The sequence below is a fragment of the Protopterus annectens genome, chromosome 10.part0, assembly GCF_019279795.1.
Source record: "Protopterus annectens isolate FY-2018-M chromosome 10.part0, PAN1.0, whole genome shotgun sequence".
NCBI lineage: Eukaryota > Metazoa > Chordata > Ceratodontiformes > Protopteridae > Protopterus > Protopterus annectens.
In genome coordinates, this window is record NC_056744.1 from 889,111,341 (window position 1) to 889,129,137 (window position 17,797).

The window sequence follows — 17,797 nt, forward strand, 5'->3', positions numbered from 1 at the left end:
TATAAATTTAAAATGCACTCTAACTTAAGTCTAACAAGTGTGCTGTATTATACAAAAAATATAATTTAATAAAGTCAGGAAGGTGCATCAAAGAACACATGTGTGTTTCATGTTTTGTGTGCAAGGGGCCTATGATTTGAAAACAGCCCAAAGGTAATCTTTATCCACCACTGGCCAGATGCGTTTTCTTTGGATGTGGTGTGGGTTTCAATGCTGTTTCAATGAATGTGGGTTTCAAGGGCAGAAAAGTGTTAATGCCAAGTCTATTTTCATTGTGAGACAGTATTGCTTTGTTTAGCAGATACCTATTTGTGTTTGTGCATTGTGCTATAAAATTTAAAAATAAAATCCAAATAATCATTGTAGAAGTAAAGCAGTATGAACGCATTAGTGTTTATGGTAAATGGGGTGAAATAGCCAGGTAATGGAACATTGGAATGGCTGCAAGTAGACTCTGGTACCATATTTTGGTTGTATGTTCTTCAGTTTGCATTTGAAAGTTGTTAATCCACAATTCCTTTGGAGTTGGCGGGGTTATGCAATTATTTATGCAAATTTTACGTTAATCAGCGTACAGATTAGTACCTATTTTTCATGGGCCTTGTCCAGATTTTTGATGATTCCAGGTTGAGAGGTATGGTGCTGACATGTCCTTTATTCCTAAGGTGGCACCCAAAGTAAATCTAAACCAATCCATAAACTGGCTTGTGTTTTTCCCCAGATATTCAAACAAAGGAGAATACTTGTTGCATATATTAGATGTCCACAGAGAGCTCAGATTCTGCATTCACAGAATAAAATGATTCAGAAGAGACAATCAATTGTTTATTTCATTTTCTAAACCAAAGTTGGGGAAGGCTGTTACTATTGTCTAAACCAAAGTTGGGAAAGGCTGTTATTAAAGTTACTTTATCCAGATGATGGATGTCTGTTTGTATCTCTTTTGTCTATAATAAGAAATTACTTTTACAAGGTAAGCCAAAAGCTCATTCAGCTGGGTAGTTTCCACTTTGACAGTGGACTATCATAGGTTGATACTAGGCTATCTGCCCTAGGGCATTTACAAGCCTAACCAGAGTGTGTTTGGCTTTCTCCACCCTTTTAAATGAGTTTACTATACCCTTTTAAGGTTAGTTTACTGTGCCTCTGTCTAGCAGTGACGCAGAAGTGATCCCCGGGGTAAACCTACTATCTCCCATCCACTCGTCAAGATTTCTCTTGAAGAGAAGCAGTGAGGGGCTCTCTCTGACATGGACCTGGATTCTATTCCAGAGTGATGGGAGCCTCTGGGTTATACATCTGTCCCTCCAGCATGTTCTGTTAATTTCTGTGCTGAGGTTTGTCTCTCGAGCGCGTAGCTCCAAGGGATTTGGATTTTCTGAGGTGGAGCATGTCCATTAAATCTGGGTTTGACATGGCTTTATACGTCAGGCACAGGTCGCCTCTGAGTAGGCGGTATGCAACTGAGTATAGCTGGAGTTTCTTTAGCCGGGCAGCATAGGTCATCTGTTTGAGTCCCTTGATCCTCTTGGTGAGGTACTTTTGTGGTCTTTCCAGTTGCTGCAGGTGTCTGGTAAGGTACATCCCAAATGGGGCATTGTATTCTGTTATGGGCCTGATGAGTAGAAGGGCACAATGACCTCTCTTGATCTAGATATGACCCTTTTGTGATAAGGTGGGCTATATAGATGGTCTTTCTAACCACTTTGGCGACGTGATTGTCAAAGGAAAGATTGCTATCCACTTGGGTCCCCAAATCCCTAATTACTTCTTCCATGCTTAATGGATTACCAGCTATGTGGTAATTTGTGGGCACTTTGTTTTTCCCTAAGGGGATGACGATGCACTTTTTGGCATTTAGCTTTAGGCCATGGTTCTGGCACCAGTTATCCGTCTCTGTGAGACCCTTTTGGAGGATGTCTGTGTCAGTTGGCGAGTCGATTATGGCACCCAGTTTGCGAACTTGGTCAGCCATAGTCCTCCCATGTTAGCCTGTACCTCAGAGAAATATATACCGAACAAGAGAGGTCCCAGGACTGAGCCTTGTGGGATGCCACTAGTAACTGGTGTAGAATCTGACATGGCTCCCACAATTCTGACCATGTGGGTTCTATCCTTGAGCCAGTTTGCAACCCATCTTATGACATAGGGGTTGATATTTAAGCTGGAGAGCTTTTTTATGATGCCCGAGTGGGGTATTGTGTCAAAGACTTTTGCGAGGTCCAGGTAGGCTGTGTGGACTACCTTCCCTTCATCTATGGCCTTGGTGACTGTTTCAAAGAAGTTAACCAGGTTCAGGAGGCAGGATCTGCCCTTAACAAAGCCAAATTGGGTAAGATCCAGCATCTGCAGGTCCCCAATGTCTTTGTTTATGAGCTCCATGATGATCCTCTCCATAGCTTTGCAGACCAGGCTAGTCAAACTTATGGGGCAGTAGTCTCCAGGGTCCGTTGAGGCACCGCCTTTGTGGAGTGGGACAACTGTTGCTCTACGCCATTCCTTGGGTACATATCCTGTACTAAGGCTGAGGTTGAACAGTAACTTTATATGAGGTTTTAGCTCTTCTTGGAGCTCATGTAGGATGCAGCCCGGGACACCGTCCGGTTCCAATGATGCTGTGTTTTTTGCCTTGGAGAGGGCAGCTCTCACCTGAGCATCTGAGATGTCAGGGAGGCGACTCTCTGCTGGGATAGATATTTGCTCTTTTGGGGGGAAGGGGGGGGGTTTGCACTGAACCTGTCTTCCAGGATGTTGGCTATGTCTGTGTGTTCATTTGTGTTGTGGCCACGTGGGCTACTGTACACGCCTTTGTGTTTCATTATAAGCTGGACTCTCAATCTAGATTATATTCCATTTTTGGCTCCACCATGCTTAGGAATGTCCTTCCTTGTTACTACCCAGTTTGACAGCTTGGGATTCTGTCCCATACATTTGAAATAGATGAAAAAAGATAACGTTGGATAAGAAAGTTATGTACTTACCATAATGTTAGGTACATGTTATCTGATTCAAACTCCCACCCATCCCTTCAAAATTGACACCTGTGGCTTCAAGATGATTGAGTGGACTTCTGTTACCTGTCTGTAAACAGTCAAGTGAGACTGTACCCACTATTCTCCAACAGTTTGGGACCATCTAACTTAGTGGTTCCTTTTATAGGATATTTCTGATGTATCACATAGGGGGGGGGCATATGTGGTCTGTTCCACTAAGGGTGACATCTACAGGAATTATAGGTAGGGGAGGAGTCAGTGCAGAGGTCCTATGTCGGATCAAGAACCCATATGTTTGAACTGGATGAAAGTCAGACAACATGGATTAAATGTTATGATAAGTACATAACTTTCATTTAATTATAGTCCGACCCTTTCTGATAAGGATGGGAAGATTATTGATAGGTATGGGAAAAATTGCATTCTTCAGCAACTTTGATTTCCAGAATTTTGAATTGTCAAGCTTGTATGTGAAAGTTTCTGATTAATTGTGAAAGTGTGAGGAATGTTTTGTCTGCAGTTTCTTCCCTTTTTATAAATACCTTTATTAAATTATCACTTAACGTGTAGATAAACACATTTGTGTAAATGAAAATCCATGTTAGCATGTTCACAGTTAAAACATTATACATCACATACTTGCTTTTGTACAATTACCATTGATCGAACATTACATAAATTAATCGGTTGCTGCCTTCCCTTAAACGTTAGTCCTCCTCCAAAACATATTCTGCATGTGTACTTTCCACACTTTCTTTTTTTTTCTATTTAGTTTGCTCCTACCCTTTTTTTAAAGTTCCCACCTCAGGTAGCGGCCGACCGGCACTCGTGCAAACTGCTTCTGCTTCGGGCACCACGGCAAGAAAGACTGATGTAATGGCAGTGGCTGCCTTCCTTTATACCACTGATGACTTGACGTCAGTCTACAAGCGACAGCAACTGATGCAGAAATACTAAGTATCTGGTATTCAGTACGGCCGAGGGCTACCCCAGCAGGGATAACCCAAATGTGATGCCTGCAACAGTGAAGACACTCAAACATGTACATTTATGATAAGTGTACACAACTGTACTGTACTTTCATCTCTGTCTTAATATTTACTACTTCAAATACAGTTGGTTTAGACTTTAATTCTACTGGCTGCCAAAAAAGCAATTGCTAGAAAAGAGAATCAAAGTTAATAAGGCCTTACTATGTCTAGGTAATTCAGATCCTTTATCCCAGCTAAAATAAATAAATAAATTCCTTAGTTACACCCATTTGCTCACCAATGTTTTCCTAAGTAAGGAATTTTTAAAGATTCCCAACTCATTACACTCCCAAAACATATGTTCCCAGTTAAGTCTTTCTTACCCATCACAACTCCAACACTTGCCATCTACCCGAGGAAAAATTCTTTGGAATCTGATTGAGGTATAAAAATACCTATACCAACACTTCAATGCAAAATTTCTAAATCTTCTAGACTTTGTTGCATATTTGGGAGCCATACAATGTTCCTTCCATTGTTTCCTTGTGAATTGCTTACCCAGATTGTCTTCCCAATCATTTCTAATCTCCTCTGATTAATTGTTAACCAAAAACCAGTAGGACACAGCAAAAAATTTACCCGGAGCTAAACTTTATTAACAATAAGGACAGTTAAGTATAGGGTCATGAAACAAGTTGAGACCCCAGGGGTTATGTAATAGAAGAACATTTATTGGTGAGGGAACTAATGTGGCAACTTAATTTAAATTTCCAGGTTGCCCGGGATTTAAATGAGTCTTGCTCCATAAGTTCACTACTCAAACTTAAAAGTTTACAATTATAGGATCAGAAGGATTGGTTTTATTTCAAACATCGAATAATTTAGATATGTATTATTTGGAAATGATTATAAGGCTTATTTTGGACTGATTATTTTTACATATGTTTATTTATTTGAACAACATTAGTTAATTGTGTAGGTACATCACATGACTTAATGAGTGCTATATAAGGGAATTTTTAATTAATGGCAGTTCTGAAAAAGTCCTATTTGGAATGGAAGCACTTGACTGTCATTATTTTTAATAAAGTTTAACTTTATCTTTTCTATTAAAGTTTAGATTTGGGTAAAGTTTTTGCTATGTCCTGCTGTTTTTTGCATTTGTCTATGGTGTCTTCCAGTTTTGTTTTGTGATATGGCTCCTCTGATTGATTCCTACTGTTATTGTGTAATATTTTATATGCCCTAATTATTATCCTTTTTATCAGCTTCTGTTCTAGATTCAGCTGAAAATACTGCCAGAACAGGTCTTTCATTTAGGATTCTCCTATCCCTTTCTCTTGTCTGTACTCTGATGTCAGTCCCTAATAGGGAAGGCAGTCTCTATCCTGCAGTCCAATGTCTTCTTGACATCTTCCCATTCTGTTACCTTTCCCCTCTCTAGTTATTTCCTGCCAATATCTTGGTTCCTTTGCCAGCTTTTTCCCAGTAAATTCTTTTCCCCTCTTGCCTGTGCTTTGTACCCCTGATTGCAGTCATTCTTATTGGAAGAATTTCTTTTCTCCATTCTCACATTGACTTAGTTCTTAGAATACTTTATGCTACATTATGAATATAATATTATGTATGGTTGCTTTTATTCTCCTAAAAGATCTACATCCAAAATCCCATTTTCTCCTTCTCACTTGAATTTCCCCCGCTTCTTCATTATCCCTTTCCACTTTGAATTGTAGCTTTCTGCTTATGATGTTCATCGTGCATACAGCTGCAGTCATTACACTTGGGTTATCCTGCCGTCAGACGGGTCCTCGGTCGGCCGAATTTCAAAGTCTAGGTCCGGCGTCTGTCGTCGCTTCTTCCCTGATGTCAGTGCGGCAGGGGTATAAAAGAGGCAGCCGATGCCATTTTCTTCAGTCTTTCTTGCCGTGCGGTGCCCGAAGCAGAAGCAGTTCGCAAGTGCCGGTCGGCCAGCTCCTGAGATTTATGAACAGTATTTCAGCCGAAGTCTTCTTTAAAGCTAAGTACCCTGTTGGGGAAACTTTTCTTGCCTCAGACCGATATCGGACAAGGTTAATAATTGCATTTCTTGTGGGAAGCAAATACCGCATAAGGATTTTCACTCTTACTGTATACCTTGCTTAGGGCCAGACCACGACGTCTCGGCCTGCTGTTTTTGTGCTAGGTTTAACAAGCGCACTATTAAGCGCCGGGCGGAGTTCACCCTTCATTATTTTGGCAAAAAATGTAATTATATCATGTCGTCTGATGCACCGACGCCAGTTTTAGGCAAAAGACGCAAGGATAAGGATAGACATCTGAGGCCTGCACCGTGTACTGAGATCACGCTTAGGCCGACTACCGGTTCTCAGCAAGGCGCCTACCTACCCTGACTACCGATGAAACTTTTTTACTGGCGACTTCAGTACCCGAGGCTGCAGGATCCTCCCAATGCAGATACCGACGCCACTCTTTGGGAAACCAAAATTTCAGCCAGGCCTGCCATTTCTGAAGGTGTTTTCAGGCCTACCACCTCCTCTATTAAATCATTCACTAAGTCCAAAGCTGCAATGAAAATTAAAAAACAAGGGCCTCAGCCCCTCTCTCAAGGACCCATGCCTAAAAAACAGATGCTTAAAATGGCTGAGGATTTGATTACTCTCATCAGGGGTTCTCAACCCCCCTCAGACAAAAGACCCAGGTTGGAGGAAGACTACCCTTCCTCAGACCAGGCTTCTATTACTTCTGACCATTCTGAGGACCAGGATTACACCTATTCCCCATTTGAAGACTCTGATGCCGAGGAGTCTATTCCCTCGATCTCCCCCCCCTGAGGACTTCTCTTTTTGGGAAACCCTGCATACATTGAGAGAGCACTTCCACTGGGAAGGCCAAGATTTCTCAGATTCCAAGAAAAGGCTCAGGGAATTTCTACTACTTCCCCAGCATAGGCCCCTGGCTATTCCTCCTGTCTTAGATATTTTGGATGATGTGTACGCAGAAGCCAGTCTTAATCCAGACTCATTACCTCCAGCCCCTGTTAAACCAGACAGATATTACTGGGTTCCTGATTCTCACCAGTTCCTTTATAAAAGCCATACTGCTGACCCAGAAACAATTTCACAGGGTCCCAAGGGGATTAAGGCCTCTACTGCTAAAAACCTTTTGCCTTCAGAAAGAGATTCTAGAGCATTAGAAAGGTGGGGGAAAAAGGTGTATACATCAGCCACTTCAACCATGAGGGCATTAAACTGTCAATTTCATATGTTAAAATACCAACAGTTCTTGCTATCTCAGCTGAAAGGCAAAATGACACAAACAGAACAGCCAGACTTGAAAGAGTTGCAGGATTTGTTGCATGGAGCAGAGCAAGTGGGGAAACATAACTTGCAGTGTGGTTTTGATGCTTTAGATGCCTCATGCAGAGCTGCTGTCACGGGGTCTGTCATACGTAGACGTGCTTGGCTCAAAGAGCAAACCTTACCAGATCATGTCAAAGCTAAGTTATTAGATGCACCATTACAAAAAGATGTATTGTTCGGTGCTAAAGCTGAGGAGGTACTAAAGAAAATGGAGGAAAAAGCGAAATCTATGCAAACAGTTAAAGATTTCTTGCAGGTGCAGCCTCCAAACTTCAGCAGAAACTGGCCTTCAAAAAATTGGTCCTTTCCAGCCACGGACAGACCCCAAAGGGGCAGATACAGACGCCCAAGGGGTAGAGGACAACCTCAAGGATCTTACAGAGCTAGACAGTGGCAATCACCAGCCCCCAGAGGTGGAGAAGATAGGCCACAGTCATTTAGAAAACAGATTTCATGACTTTCCCCTATGCCTGCCAAACAAAGATAGAATGGCAGCACCTTTGGCGGAAAACTGGCCTTATTTTCAAAAAACTGGCACATTGTTACACAGGACAAATGGATTCTGGATATTATAGACAGAGGCTACAGGTTCCACTTTCACACCCTTCCAAAGATGAGAGGCATGCCAAACCTGCCACAAAATCAATGGGCAGAGGCACAAAGGCAAATTTCCGCTCATGAAAATGAAAGCAATTCAAGAGGTACCTGCAAAAGAACGAGGTCAAGGTTTTTATTCAAGGCTATTTCTGGTACCAAGGAAGGACAAAGATTGGAGACCCATCTTAGAACTATCTATTCTAAACACATTTCTAGAGCTACCAAAATTCAAGATGCTCACATTACAGCAGCTTCTTCCCATGCTAGCCAAGGAGACTTGGCTGGTAACGTTGGACCTCAAGGAGGCATACCTGCATGTGTCTATCAGACAAAATTTCAGAAGATACCTCCGATTTCTTGCAGGTTCAACCCATTACCAATTCTCTGCATTGCCCTTTGGCTTATCTACTGTGCCCAGAGTGTTTACGAAATGCCTGGCATCAGTAATTGCCTTCTGCAGACAACGAGGAATCCAAATCTACCCATATCTGGACGACTGCCTGATCCAAGCAGACAGAAAGGACCTTCTATTGCAACATCTGGTGTTTGTAATAAAACTGTTAAACTGCCTTGGGTACACAGTGAACAAAAAGAAATCAAAACTAATACCTTCTCAACAGATAATTTTCCTGGGTGCCAGCTTAAATACAACAACCTAGATGGCCTACCTCATGCCAGACAAACAAGGGCAACTGTCTCAATACTACAACAAAATGGCAACTTTAACCAGGCTAACTGCAAGGAAAATCCTGCAGGCAATGGGGTTCATGGCATCTTGCATCCTACTAATACCATTTGCAAAGCTGCATATGAGGAAACTACAATGGTACCTAAAGAACTTATGGTCTCAGCACAGCCACAGCTTGGAAACAATTATACCACTCATTCCATACCTTCAAAAGGAATTTTTGGGGTGGGCTCAAGCATGCCAAAGAAACACAGGTCTTCATTTCTGTTTACCACAAGCAACTCAAATCATCACAAAAGATGCCTCAGACTACGCCTGGGAGCACACATGGCAGGTCAGTGTATTCAGGGAAAATAGTCCCAAAAAGAGAAGCACCTACACATCAACAAAAGGAGATGCTAGCCGTACAAAATGCTCTTATGACCTTCAAAGACCTACTGCATCCAGGCCAGCTATTAATAAGGACAGACAACACCACAGTCATGTGGTACATAAATAGGGGGGAACGCATTCATACCCCCTGTGCAGGCAAGCCATGACCCTGTGGAACACAGCACTGGAATTACAAATTCAACTACAGGCACAATTCCTGCCAGGGAAGGAAAACACACTGGCAGACAACTTAAGCAGAAATATGACAGACCCACACGAATGGAAGTTGCATCCTCAAGTCTTCTCAAAGATAACTCAGGCATGGGGACAGCCAGACATAGATCTATTTGCTACCCACAGAAATTACCAGTTGGAAAAATTCTGTTCAAGGACCTATCATCCACAGGCCTGGAAAGTGGACGCACTCTCTCTCAATTGGACAACATTGACAGTCTATGCCTTCCCGCCTCTACCTCTACTGGCCAAAGTCCTATTAACAACCAGAGCAGAGAGGCCACAAATGAATTGTCATTGCTCCAGACTGGCCACGGCAGCACTGGTATCCTCTCCTAAAGAGCCTGTCACACTCACCACCATGGATCCTTCCTCAAGTTCCCTCTTCTGTTGTCCCAGCACAACTACAAGACCCTTCACAGCCAGCTCAGAACTCTAAATCTAGCTACATGGAGAATACCTTAGTTTACCAACAAACCCTCCTCTCCAAGGAGGTACAGGATGTCATCTTGGAGGCCAGGAGACCCTCTACTAGAAAAACCTACTCCGCCAAATGGAAACAATTTTGTTCCTGGAATCAAGCAATGGGTCAGAATCCTTGGGTAATAAATATACCTCAGATTTTACAGTACCTAACTGAGATGTTAAACAGTGGCCTCTCCTTCTCTTCCATCAAGATCCACGGTTCAGCCATTTCAGCACAATACAATACGGATCCTCCTTTATTCTCACATCCTCTATTAAGGCAGTTCCTCAGAGGGGCAAAAAATATAAAACCCCCATGGAAACCTCCAGCTTGGGACCTCAACTTCGTATTGGAGAAGCTGACACTGCCTCCTTTTGAGCCGGCTTCTTCAGCAGAGCTACAATACTTGTTATGGAAAACAGCCTTCCTTCTGGCTATTACCTCAGCATGCAGAGTTTCGGAGCTACAGGCCCTCATGGCTGTGCAACCATTCATCATTTTCCATCAGGACAGGGTTTCCTTATGAACCAACCCTACCTTCATGCCAAAGGTAGTATCCAGTGTGGCTTTGAATCAGTCTATTCATTTACCTACCATTTATCCAAATCCACAGAACAAAGGAGAGAGGCTACTACATTCCTTGGACATTCACAGGCAACTTCGTTATTACTTAGACAGAACAAAGTCATTCAGAAAATCTGAGCAGCTCTTTGTGTCCTATGCTACAGGTGCTCAAGGAAAGGCTATTTCCAAACAGACTATTTCAAAATGGATAGCCCACTGCATACGCTTTTGTTGTTCATTTCATGGAAAATCAGTCCCTGTATACATCAGATCCCATTCCACCAGGGCTACAGCTACCTCAGCAGCTTTCCTCAGGGGGGTCCCTACCAAGGACATTTTGGAAGCAGCTACCTGGAGTTCAGTGCACACTTTCTCCAAGCACTACCACCTTCCACTATACTCAAAATCTAGAGCGGGCTTTGCCACAGCAGTCCTACAGGGCATTCTAGCCCCTCCTAATTCCACTTAGTACCAGACACCCTTACTTAGCTTTGGGATTCTACCCAAGTGTAATGACTGCAGCTGTATGCACGATGAACATAGTACAGTTTTGTACCTACCATAAATGTAGATGTTCTAGTGCGCATACAGGTGCAGTCCAGGTTACCCTCCCTCCATCCCCTCTTAGGACAGGGCTTATGACAAACACCTTTAACATACAACCTACTTGGCGTATTCCTTTATGGTGTATTTGCTTGCAACTACTGTTTTGATTTATCTACTTATGTATGTTTGCATGACATCATGTTTTGCCTTCCTTTCTGGGGGCACCTGACATCTGGGGCAAGAAAAACTGAAGAAAATGGCGTTGGCTGCCTCTTTTATACCCCTGCCGCACTGACGTCAGGGAAGAAGCGACGACAACCGACGCCGGACCTAGACTTTGAAATTCGGCCGACCGAGGACCCGCCTGACGGCAGGATAACCCAAGTGTAATGACTGCAGCTGTATGCGCACTCGAACATCTACATTTATGGTAGGTACAAAACTGTACTTTATGCATATGAGCCTTAACTCTGTATAGCTTTAAAATATCCCTTCAAATCAGGTAATCCTAATCCACCTTGTTATTGGAAACATCATCTTATCCCACTTGACAACTGCCCTCTTCTCCTCCCAGGTAAAATCATTAAAATCTTTATTAATCACTGCCTATAACTTCTCATCCGGTTGATAAAAATATACCTGACCTATATATAAAACTAAAGGGACAAAAACATTTTCACTGTTTGTATCTTGCTATCCATATCCATAAATAAAAACTTCCATCTTCTCAGTGTTAGTATTATTTTTTTGGTCTCTTCCCAGATATCCTTAGCTGCCATAACAGAATTCTTTTTATCATGCCCTTATAAATATGGGTATTCATGAAACAATTTAAGTGTGGGCACATAATTTGCAGCTATAAACTTTGTTTTATCTTCATTCATTTTATGTCGTGAAAAAACCTGAAACTGTCTCAGAATGTTCCATGATTTTTAGATGTCATTTTTTGGTTTTATCCGGTATAAAATATTATCAACTTTTCTTGGTTACCATGCCAATTATATCCTTGAATTTCTGAGTCTGTTGTCTTTTTTTTTTTTTTTTTTTTTGCCAGTGGCTCTAAATATAATGCAAATAAAAGGGGAAGAGGACACCCCTGCCTGGTTCCTCTGTTCAGGCAAAACTTATGAGAGCGGAACCTCCCTCTTTAATTTTTGCCTCCGATTCCCCATATATCCTCCTAATTAACTATATTGTAACAGCGAATGCAAATGCTTCCATTAACCTACTCATAAAATCCCAGCTTACTCTGTCGAATGATTTCTCTGCATCAAGACGGACAAATCACAGCGGTATTTTCTTGTATTCTGTTTCCCCTCTGGGTCATTATTGTTCTATTTGTGTTTTCAGATGTGGGCCTCCCCATCCACAAAACAACCACATTGATCCATATTTATAAATTTTGGCAACACTTTGCCATTTTTTTATCTGTTGTAGGGATAAACACTTGATAATCATGGTTTAAAATTGAAATGGGCCTATATGAAGCTTGGGTCTAATAGGCCCTTACCATCTTTAGGTATTACAGCCACCACAGCTTTCTTCTAGGATGTTGGTACTTCCCTTCCTTTTAAGATACTGTTAAACAAAAGCTTCCAGATCTTTAACGGTTTTCCCTCCTAGCTTCCAAACTTCTACAGGAATACCAGCTATTCCTGCTATTCCTGGAGACTTTCCTGCAGATTTATTATATGTCACAGTTTTTAATTCATCTTCTCCTATCTTAACTATTAATTGTTGAGCCTCTTGGTGGACATCCTTTATCAACAGGCTTTACAACAAAAGGAAGAAACTGTTGTCCAAGGGTAAAAAGGCACAAATTCCCAATTGGAAAAACTCCCTCCTTAGCATCAACAAGCAAGTTAGATCACTAGTGAAAACCTCCAAAACCAATTATGAATCAAAACTAGCATACGAAACAAAGGCTAACCACAAAGCTTTTTTCAGTTAAGTCAGAAACCTCCTTGGCAAAGCCAAGGTTTGTTCCAAATTAGTTCTTATTGGTACCACTTACACCAATCCTGTTGACTTAGCCAACCTGCTAGCAGATAGGTTCAATGCAAACTTCACCCCCTGTCCCCCCAAAGGTCCATTCAACATCCCCGATACTTGCCCTGCACCTCACAACTCTGTAGATCATGTGCCTATCCAAGGCAAAGAACACAGCTTCCATGAGACCTGATTGTATCCCAGGCTGTATTCTGCAACATCTCAAGCAAGAACTAGCCTCACCATTGAGCACTCTGTTCAACTATAGCCCAAGTACAGGCTTCATTCCAGCAGAGTGGAGAACTGCCATTGTCATCCCTTTGCACAAAGGTGGTGCCACTACTAACCTGGAAACTATCACCCCATTAGCTTGACAAATCTGATCTGTAACGCCACAGCGTATTGTTATGGACCTCTTACACAAGGACATAGGCAGTCTCCGAGTGCATGACCCCACCCAGTTCGGATTCGTCAAGGGCAGATCTTGTCTGTTGAACCTGGTTGACTTTTTTGAGATCGCAACCAAGGCACTGGATTAGGAAAAGTCAGTACATACAGCTTACCTTCACTTGGCCAAAGCCTTTGACACAGTCCCCCACTTCGGCATCATCGAAAAGCTAACAGAACTTGGCATAAATCCCTATCTCATCAGGTGGGTGGCCAAATGGCTCACTGATAGGACCCACAAGGTCAAAATAGGTGCCACTACCTCCGATAGCAGACCTGTCACGTGTGGTGTCCCCCAGGAATCTGTCCTGGAATCCCTATTGATGATCTTCATGTTTCACTGTTGCAGTCATCACATTTGTGTTATCCTGCCAGGGGTAGCTCTCAGTCAGCCCAAATACCAGAGGCTTAGTATTCCTGCGTCAGTTGTTGTCACGCCAGGTCTGACGTCAGGTCATCAGTGGTATAAAGTCAGGCAGTCAACGTAATTACATCAGTCTTTCTTGCAGAGGAGCCCAAAGCAGAAGCAGTTTGCATGAGTGTTGGTCGGCCGCTACTTGAGTTTTCATTTCCAAATTGAAGTTGAAGTCTTCTAAAGCGAAGTACCCCATTGGGATCCTTTTTTCTTGCTCTAACCGATGTCAGAAAAAGTTAACAATTGTCTCGCCTGTGGAAAGCAAATACCACACAGAGACTTCCATTCTTACTGCGTCACCTGTTTAGGCCCAGACCACGATGTCCCCCGCTGTTGCTTTTGTGCTTTGTTCAATGCCAGAACTATACGTCGTCGGGCTCTTATTGTCACTAGATAGTTTTACTCTCCATCCTCAAATTCCGATGTGGTTTCGGTAAGCCATCCGACTACCGATCTTTCACAAAAACTTAAGGATAAAGACAAAGACACACTGCATAGGTCCAAAACTGCTGACAGTGCTTCCACTAAGCTAATCTTCAGTTCTCCGGTGCTCAGTGAACTGCTTTTGCAGCCCCTGATGCCCGCTTCTGTGGATTCGCAGGCCGCTACCGAGACCCTTTCTGAGTCCAATATGGTACGACACTCTTCTTCAACTAAGGATCCTGCAGATGTCTCTACCTCGGATGGGTCCAGAGCCGCTGAGCAGGCACCGGCTTCCGAGGAAGTACTTCACACTACCGATACTCGACACAGACCAACGACTTCTTTTGCATCTTCAGTTCTTTCAAAAACTACCTAGCTTCTGAGGTCCAGGGTACGAACCACACCCAAAAAAACGACGACCCAAGCTCAGGCACCTGCTTCCTTGCCTCAATCTCAAATGCTTAAAATGATGGAAGACCTTATTATGCTTATTAGGGGAAGCCAGGCTACCCCTTCCAAAAGAAAAAGAGACTTGTCCCCATTAGTTTTATCTCAACAGGAGTCCAATGACTCTGATGCATCTGAATATGAAGATATGCAACCCCTCCCTGCTTATGAGGATTCTGATGCAGAGGAATCCATTCCTTCTGCCTCTCCACCCAAGGATTTTTCATTTGGGGGAAACCCTTCATACTTTAAGGGAGCTTTTCCTATGGAAATGTCAGGACTATCCACAGTCAAAAAAGAGACTCTGGGAATTCTTAGATTTATCACAGCACAGACTTTTGGCCATTCCTCCTGCCCTGGATGTCGTGGATGATGTTTTTATGCAATCCAGTTTGACTCATGACACCCTTCCTCCTGCACCCAGGAAACCTGACAGGTATTGCAGAGTCCCTGACTCTCACACATTTCTTTTCAAAAATCCTGCTGCTGACCAAGATGTCATCTCTCAAGGACCTAAAGGAATTAAAGCAACTTCAGCTAAGGATCCCACCCCCTCAGATACGGATTCCCGTGCTTTAGACAGATGGGGTAAAAAAGTATACACCTCTGCTACTCTTGCCATTAGAGCATTAAATTGTCAGTTCCACATGCTGAAATATCAGCAGCATTCCATGGAACTCCTCAAACAAAAAATATCTTCCTTTCCTGCTTGTGCAGAAAATAAAGAATTACAAGAGCTAATGCATTATGCAAGTCAAGTAACTAAGCACACCTTGCAATGTGGCTTTGATGCCCTAGAAGCATCTTGCAGGGCAGCAGTCACTGGTTCTGTCCTTAGAAAGCATGCTTGGCTTAAGGAACAGACCTTGCCAGATCATGTCAAATTCAAATTATTGGACGCACCATTGAAACTTATTTGGCACCAAGGCAGAAGAGGTCTTAAAAAAGATGGAAGAAAAAACGAAATCTTTGCAGACAGACTTCTTAAGGTCCAGCCTCCGGCCTCAGAGGTTCAGTAGGCTTTGCCCCTCCAAGCACTGGTCCATTCCTGCCCCCTCCAGACCAGCTCAGCCCAGACCCAGGGAAAGCAGACCCCCCCCCCCCCAGAAAGCAGTCCCAGGAAATGCAGAGATCTAAGCAATGGAGTTACTTCTCTTCAAAAACAGAGTGCAAAGCCACACCCTTATTGTAAGAACTCACAATGACTTTATGCTTCCACCCCTTACCTCTGCCCATCTGCTTGTGCCCCTAGGAGGAAAGCTCTCCTTCCACGCAAGCAACTGGACCACTACTGCCAACGACCGATGGGTCCTAAACATAGTGTCCCAGGGATACAAATTTTATTTCCGCACTCCGCCAACCCCAAAAGGGTTCCCAGATCTTCCTCCAAACCAGTGGGCAGAGGCCAAAAAACAAGTCTTTTCCCTGCTCTCCATTAGGGCCATACAGCATGTTCCTGTAGAACAAATAGGCCAAGGTTTCGACTCCAGACTCTTCCTGGTACCCAGAAAAGAATGCACATGGCGCCCCATCATCGATCTATCCATTCTAAACACCTTTCTGGTATTACCAAAACTCAAAATGCTCACCCTCCAGCATAGTCTACCAATGCTTTCTAAGGATGCTTGGTTAGCCATCCTAGACCTAAAAGAGGCCTACCTACACATCCCAATCAGGGAATCATGCAGGAAATACCTACATTTCAGGGCAGGATCTATGCACTTTCAGTTCTCTGTGCTTCCCTTTGGCTTATCCACTGCTTCCAGAGTTTTCACAAAATGCCTGGCTCCCTCCATTGCTTTTTGTAATCAAAGAAATATTCAAATTTACCCATACTTAGACGATTGCCTGATTCAGGCAGACAGTCAGGAAAAGCTGTTACAGCACCTGACTTTTGTAAAGGACCTACTGACCTCCCTGGAGTATACTATCAATGAAAAGAAATCCAAACTAGTCCCCACACAAAAAATTGTATTCCTTGGAGCAAGCCTGGACACAGCATTCCAGATGGCATTCCTTACTCCAGAAAAACAAGCCTACCTGACATGCTACTTCTCTCAACTAGCCACCAGAACCCAGTTAACTGCAAGGAAAATCCTGCAAGCTCCACGGTTCATGGCTTCCTGCATCCTACTCATTCCATATGCCAGACTACATATGAGGAAACTACAATGGTACCTAAAAAGCCTTTGGTGTCAACACTCTCAAGACCTGGAAACTTGCATATCAATGATACCTTGTCTAAAGAAAGATTTTCTTTGGTGGGCAGCAGCTTGCAACCACAACAAAGGACTTCCCTTCTCACAACCTCATGCCACCCAGACCCTCACTACAGATGCATCAGACTATGCCTGGGGTGCACACCTGGACGGCAGGTGCATTCAGGTCCATTGGAGCCCAAATCAAATGCATCTGCACATCAACCAAAAAGAGATGTTAGCTGTTCAACACATCCTGACTGCCTTCAGACCCCTACTCTCCCCGGGGCCTCTACTAATCAAAACAGACAACACCACAGTGATGTGGTATATCAACAAGCAGGGAGAGACTCACTGTTATCCTCTCTGCAGGCTCGCCATGACCTTATGGCGCACGGCCTCAGCCATGCAACTGCACCTGCTAGCACAATTTCTGCCAGGCTCTCTAAACTCTCTGCCAGACAGCATAAGCAGAAACCTGCTTAGACACACGAGTGGCAGCTAGACCACAAAACCTTTACCTTTGAAACCCAGAAATGGGGCACCCCGAAGGTCAATTTCTTTGCCTCCCATTCCAATCAACAGCTCAGAAAATTCTGCACCAGGGAACCTCGCAGCAAGGCCTGGAAAGTGGATGCTGTACCGTCCAGTGGGTAAACCTCATGGTCTGTGCATTTCCCTTCTACCACTCATATCAAGGGTACTGCTCAAAATAAGGGAGGAAAAACTGAGGGCAATCCCGATTGCCCCAGACTGGCCAAGACTGCACTGGTACCCACTGCTGCGCAGCCTGTCACCTCTGCCACTATGGCACCTACCTCAGATCCCAACACTTCTGACCCAGGGGAATGGAGAATTTATGCATCCCCAATTGCAGACGCTTAACCTTGCAGCCTGGCTTATTCCCTGACCACTCCTCAAGCTGCCAGCCTAAGCAAACCAGTCCTAGATGTTATACGTGAGGTCAGATGCCCCGGCACTAGGAAATCCTATGCTGACAAGTGAAAAAGGTTTTGTACCTGGATCCAGGCTAAGGGAGCTGGAACGGCTACCCCCTACCTCTCATCCTGGATTACCTGGTAGACCTA

The 17,797-nt window shown here is 43.5% G+C and overlaps 1 protein-coding gene across 1 annotated transcript in view; it reads left to right on the forward strand.

The window, feature by feature from the left end:
- The window catches only part of FNBP1L (formin binding protein 1 like), an 879,562-nt gene that overhangs the window by 128,552 nt on the left and 733,213 nt on the right, over positions 1-17,797 (forward strand). The gene's annotated exons all lie outside the window — the stretch shown is intronic.